Raw genomic sequence first — 6,013 nt, forward strand, 5'->3', positions numbered from 1 at the left:
GAGCTTGTCCATACCAAGTAAATAAATAAATAAATTTAATTTAACTAAATGCAAGGGATGTGTGGTGGGAGAGTGCTTTAAGAGGTGGAAGATAGCTCCAAAACTATTTAGTGTGCCTCTTCCACATGCAGGTACTGTACTTGGTACTTGTGCTGGTTTGAAAGTATTATGTGTCCCGGAAAAGCCATGTTTTAATCCTGATTCAATCTTGTGGGGGCAGCTGTTTCTTTTAATCCTGATTCAAACTGTATGGTGGAAACTTTTTATTACCTCCATGGAGAAGTGGCATGCCCAATTGTGGGTGTGACCTTTTGATTAGATAAAGATGTGACTCCACCCATTCCAGGTGTGTCTTGATTAGTTTATTGGAGTAATTTCAAAGAGGAAACATTTTGGAGAAATGACAGACGCCTCAGAGCCGACAGAGAGAGTAGATGTAGACACTTGGAGAACAATTGGTTCTGAGAACAGAGACGTGAAGTTTAGAGATGCTTGGAGCCCAGCAGACATCACCATGAGAGGTTAAGCAAGTCAGAACCTGGAGAGAACCAAGGGAATCCAAGAGATGAAAGCCAGCGCCAGAAAAACAAAGTGAGGTAGCCCCACAGGAACAGAGGCTGAAAGCAACAGAGTCCAGGAGCAAGGGACCAGCAGATACCAGCCACGTGACTTCTCAGCTGACACAGGTGTCCAGACCTATCAGCCTTTTTTGAGTGAAGGTAACCTCTTGTTGGTGCCATAATTTGGACACTTTCACTTCCTTAGAATTGTAAACTGGTAGCTTATTAAATTTCCCTTTTTAAAAGCCATTCCTGTTTTGGTATATCACATTCCAGCACCTGGAAACTAACACAGTGCTGAAGGTTCAGCAAGGACAGAGCATTGAGGGAACTTGAACTTGAGCCTTTAAACATTTGTTCCTTTACCTACTAAAACACTTTTTAAAAATACTCCCCACTAAGAGAATGAGACAAAAATAAAGCCTCAGTGACTGAGAGATTTCAAGCAGAGCTGGGAGGCTATCCTGGAGGTGTTCTTATGCATTATATAGCTATACCATTTTAGTTTATGGTGTATGTGGAATGGTTAGAGGGAAGTACCTGAAACTGTTGAACTATGTTCTGGTAGCCTTGTTTCTTTTTTTCTTTCTTTTTTTTTTTTTAAATATTTTTATTGTAAAACCTCAGAAACATACAAACATTCTTGACATACAAACATTCCATACATGATGTGTAATCAATGGCTCACAATATGATCATATAGTGGTATATTCATCACTATGATCATTTTTTTTGAACATTTGTATCACTCCAGAAAAAGAAATTAAAAAAAAAAGAAAAAAACTCATACATGTCATACCCCTTACCCCTCCCTCTCATTGACCACTAGTGTTTCAATTTACTCAATTTATTTTAAACTTTGTTCCCCCATCATTTATTTTTATCTGTATTTTTTACTCATTTGTCCATACCCTAGATGAAAGGAGCATCAGATACAAGGTTTTCACAATCACACAGTCACATTATGAAAGCTTTATCATTATACAATCATCTTCAAGAAACAAGGCTACTAGAGCACAAGTCTACAGTTTCAGGTACTTCCCTCCAGCCACTCCAATACACCATAAACTAAAAAGGGGATATCTATATAATGCATAAGAATAACCTCCAGGATAACATCTTGACTCTGTTTGAAATCTCTCAGCCACTGACACTTAATTTTATCTCATTTCTCTCTTCCCTCTTTTGGTTGTGAAAGTTTTCTCAATCCCTTGATATTGAGTCTTAGCTCATTCTGGGATTTCTGTCACATGTTGCCAGGGAGGTTTACACCCCTGGGAGTCATGTCCCACCTAGTGGGAAGGTCAATGAATTCACTTGCCCTGTTGGCTTAGAGAGAGGGAGAGGACACATCTGAGCAACAAAAGAGGTTCTCTGGGATGACTCTTGGACCTAATTTTAAGTAGGTTTAGCCTATCCCTTGCAGGGATAAGTTTCATAGGGGCAAACCGCAAGATCAAGGGCACAGCCTATTGATTTGGTTGTCTCCACTGCTTGCAAGATTATCAGAAGTAGTACCCTTGATTCTTGAAGAATGTATAATGATATACCTTTTGCAATTTGTGTGATTGCGAAAACCTTGTGTCTGATGCTCCTTTTATCCAGGGACAGATGAGTAAAAAAAGTAAGGAAAAAAATAAATAATAGGGAGAGATAAAGGATAAAAATTGTGCAGATTGAAATACTATGAGTCAATGAGAGGGAAGGGTAAGGTTTATGGGATGCATGAGTTTTTTTTTTTTTTTTTTTTTTTCTTTTTCTGGAGTGAAGCAAATGTTCTAAAAATGACCACGGTGAAGAATAAACAACTATGTGATGATATTGTGAGTCACTGATTGTCTAATATGGTTGGACTGTACCAGTCTGGATATTTCTCAATCAAAATAGTTTTTAAAAATACTACCCACTACACATTCAACAATCTAGGAATAGAAGGGAACTTCCTAAACTTGATAAAGGGCATCTACAAAAACCCACAGTTTAACATCATACTCAAAGGTGAAAGACTGAATGCTTTCTCTCAAAATTAGGGCCAAGACAAGGATGTCCACTCTCGCTACTTCTATTCAACATTTTACTAGAGATTCTAGCCAGGGCTATTGGAAAATTAAACCAAGTCTCTAGATTGGAAAGGAAATTGACATTTAAAAAATAAACTGTTACATCATTTTTAAATGCAGTCCAATTGAATTTACTCTATCAATCTGATGCCCACTACCATCCATTTATATACATTAAAAAAGGAAAAGCTATTTTGTAACTATAATAAATTTTATATTACTCCCTTTTTCCCGAGTTTTGTATTTCTATTCCATTACCCCTCACAGAAATTACTTTAGATAATATAACGTTATGCTTGAAAGTCTTTTGTTGATCATTCTTTTGTCAAACTTCTCCCCCACAAAAATGTGCATGGACATTGAAATTTAATTTCTAAAAACATTTTTGGTAGCATAATCCTCTAAAAAAATTTTCCTATCAATTACAAGCATTATTGTTGCATGATTAATCAAAATATATCATTTTTCTAAATGGAATTTTATTGCAAGTGCATCTCAGTGTGATAATAGGTTATTTTCTCAGTATTTTTTTTATATGTGTCTCTATATACATAATGGCTGAGAAAACTTGCTGACATAAAATAAGCATACAGCAACAGAAGGGTTTTGTTTTGTTTTTTTCCTCTTCATATTGTATTGTAGTAACTCAGAAGCCCATTCCTTCCTTCTCCTCACTCTGTCCATAGTTTGGGAGCAATTTTAAGGTAGAAATTGTAACTTATTCATCCTCTTACCTTCCTACTTACCTTAACATGAAGGATTAAAAATGCCCACAAATTCTTTGCTGCTACTCCTTGCAGGAGATGGAGTATATTTCCCCTAACACTGATTTGAGGCTGGCCTTGTCCCTTACTGTGATCAACAGAATGTAGTAGAAATGACACTGTGTCCTGAGCCACCACATAAAGTCAAGGTAACCTACTGGAGAGACAATGGAGAGATAGAAATATGCCTGGCCAACTTCCAGCCATTCCAGCTGAGGAATCAGACATATGAATAAAGCCATTTCCGATTCCTACCCCAGTTTAATCTCAGATGGCTGCAGCCTCATGAGTGAGTCCAGTTAAATCCAGGTCAGGTGGTAGAATCCCGAACAAATAGAGTAAATTGTTTTAAGTCATTATTTCGGGGTGGTTTGTTAAGCAGCAATAGATTACTGGAACACATAGTACCTAGGATATGATGAGTGTTCCAATATACTCAAAATTTATTGAATTAAATGTAATTATGAGAGATTGGAGAAGTTGGACTAGATGACCTTCATGTTTCTTCTATCACTGAGGTTCAGAGATTCCGAGACATTAGTGATCTTGGATTATGCCATTATTTCCTCTACTTGCACTGATAAATAATTGAATATAGATGCAATATAAATGAATCTTGGGCTAATGATACCTAATATATAGAGAGGGACAATGACTCGGAGTCACCTAATTTTTAAAAAAATTTTTTTTTATTAATTAAAAAAAAATTAACAAAACATTTAGAAATCATTCCATTCTACATATACAATCAGTAATTCTTAATATCATCACATAGTTGCATATTCATCATTTCTTAGTACATTTGCATCGATTTAGAAAAAGAAATAAAAAGTCAACAGAAAAAGAAATAAAACGATAATAGAGAGAAGAAAAAGAAAAAAAAAAAAGCTATATGTACCATACCCCTTACCCCTCACCTTCACCTACCACTATTTCAAACTGAATTTATTTTAACATCTGTTCCCCCTGTTATTTATTTTTATTCCATATGTTCTGGAGTCACCTAATTTTGACCAGCCTCTTGTCCAAACCTACTTCACAGTTTAACTGATGCCTCTTAGTTCTCTACATATAAAAACCACGACACACACTCGATTATCTGAAGAACAAAATATTTTATGAGTTTTTTTTAGTACTCAGGAAAAATATGTGCTCAGACATTTACACGTTCAGATCCAGTTTTCACTTTCTTCACAGTCTTTAGAATTTTTCTCTGATGACCATGCTGTTACAAGAGAGCTAACCAACCTAAATCACATTATTTTCTAAAATTTGAAATCTCTTAGAATTTTAGGATGTCTGCATTTTGGAAGCAGATGGCCTTTGAGTTCTTACTTTATCCTTTTTTGTTAACCAGTTTTCTTAATCTGATTACTTTGGGCGGGGCTGGAGGCTGAGTTTATAGCAGAATCTGTATTTTTTTTTTTATTTTTTATGTTGTGCAGTGGAGGTCACATTCCATTCTTTTCCATGTGAATATCCTGTTATTGCAGCCCCATTTGTTGAATTTTTTTTGGGGGGGGAGGGGTTTGGTGCATGGCCTTGGAATCCAACCCAGGTCTCCTGCATGGCAGGTGAGGATTCTATCACTGAACTATTCATACACCCCATAGCAGAATTTTTTTAAAAGATAGACTGTAGTCTAAACATCTGGTTGGCGTAAGGTCATCCATCAAAGCCATGATTCAGCTGATAGCAGTAGTAGTAGAAAGGGCTAAATTCTAGACTCTACCATTTTCTGCTCAAGTATCAGAAGTATTTGATTCTGTATTTAAAGACCCCCCTCCTATGGCAATGTGAGAATTTAAGGCAGCTGGAGCAATAAAGTGTCAACCCACATAAACTAGACTCTGCATGTACTTCCTAAGCTTCTGTTTTAAATGTGAAATGTTTCCTTCATTTTGGTAGATTTCCGTACCTGCTTTTGCTACCCTGATGACTCATTCATGGTTTGACCCAGTTTCTCATTAAGCCCTCGATGTCATGATAACTACCCTCAGAACCCAACTGTCTGTATCCCTGGGTGCTCAGCTTTTATACTCACCCACGATGACTTGTCACTATTCTTGGATCCCCATTTGCTCTGCCCTTATAGCAGTCATTGGAATTCACTTTAAGCCTAACTCCTATTCATCTGTCAGATCTCAGTTCACATGTCACTGACACAGGAAGAGCTTTCTTGATACCTGATCAGGTCCTCCTGATGTATATCCTCAGAGTCTCCTTTGTTTTACTTCAAGGTATTTATTGTAATTTATAACAATTTTGTCATCTGTTCTGCTAATCACGTATCTTCAGCACCTGGGACATAGTATAAGTTCAATAAATGTGTTGAGAGAAAATAAATAAGCAAATGAAGCTAGTTTAGTCTCTTCATCTTTTTTAGGGCACAACTATACATGACCTTAGGCTTGTTACAAAACTTCTCTGAGTCCCAGTTTATTCATGTGTAATGTACGGAAAATACTGTTTTATCTACCCCATGGTTTGTGGGGACTATGCATATAGAAAATGCTTAATAAATGCTTGTAGAATGAATGAATGCATAGGATATTTCTGTAATAAGAGGCATCTAAATTTTAACAAGGATTTCTTTCACTTGACAAATGAGAGAAATTGAATACCCAAG

Source organism: Tamandua tetradactyla, chromosome 5 (assembly GCF_023851605.1).
Source record: "Tamandua tetradactyla isolate mTamTet1 chromosome 5, mTamTet1.pri, whole genome shotgun sequence".
Lineage (NCBI taxonomy): Eukaryota > Metazoa > Chordata > Mammalia > Pilosa > Myrmecophagidae > Tamandua > Tamandua tetradactyla.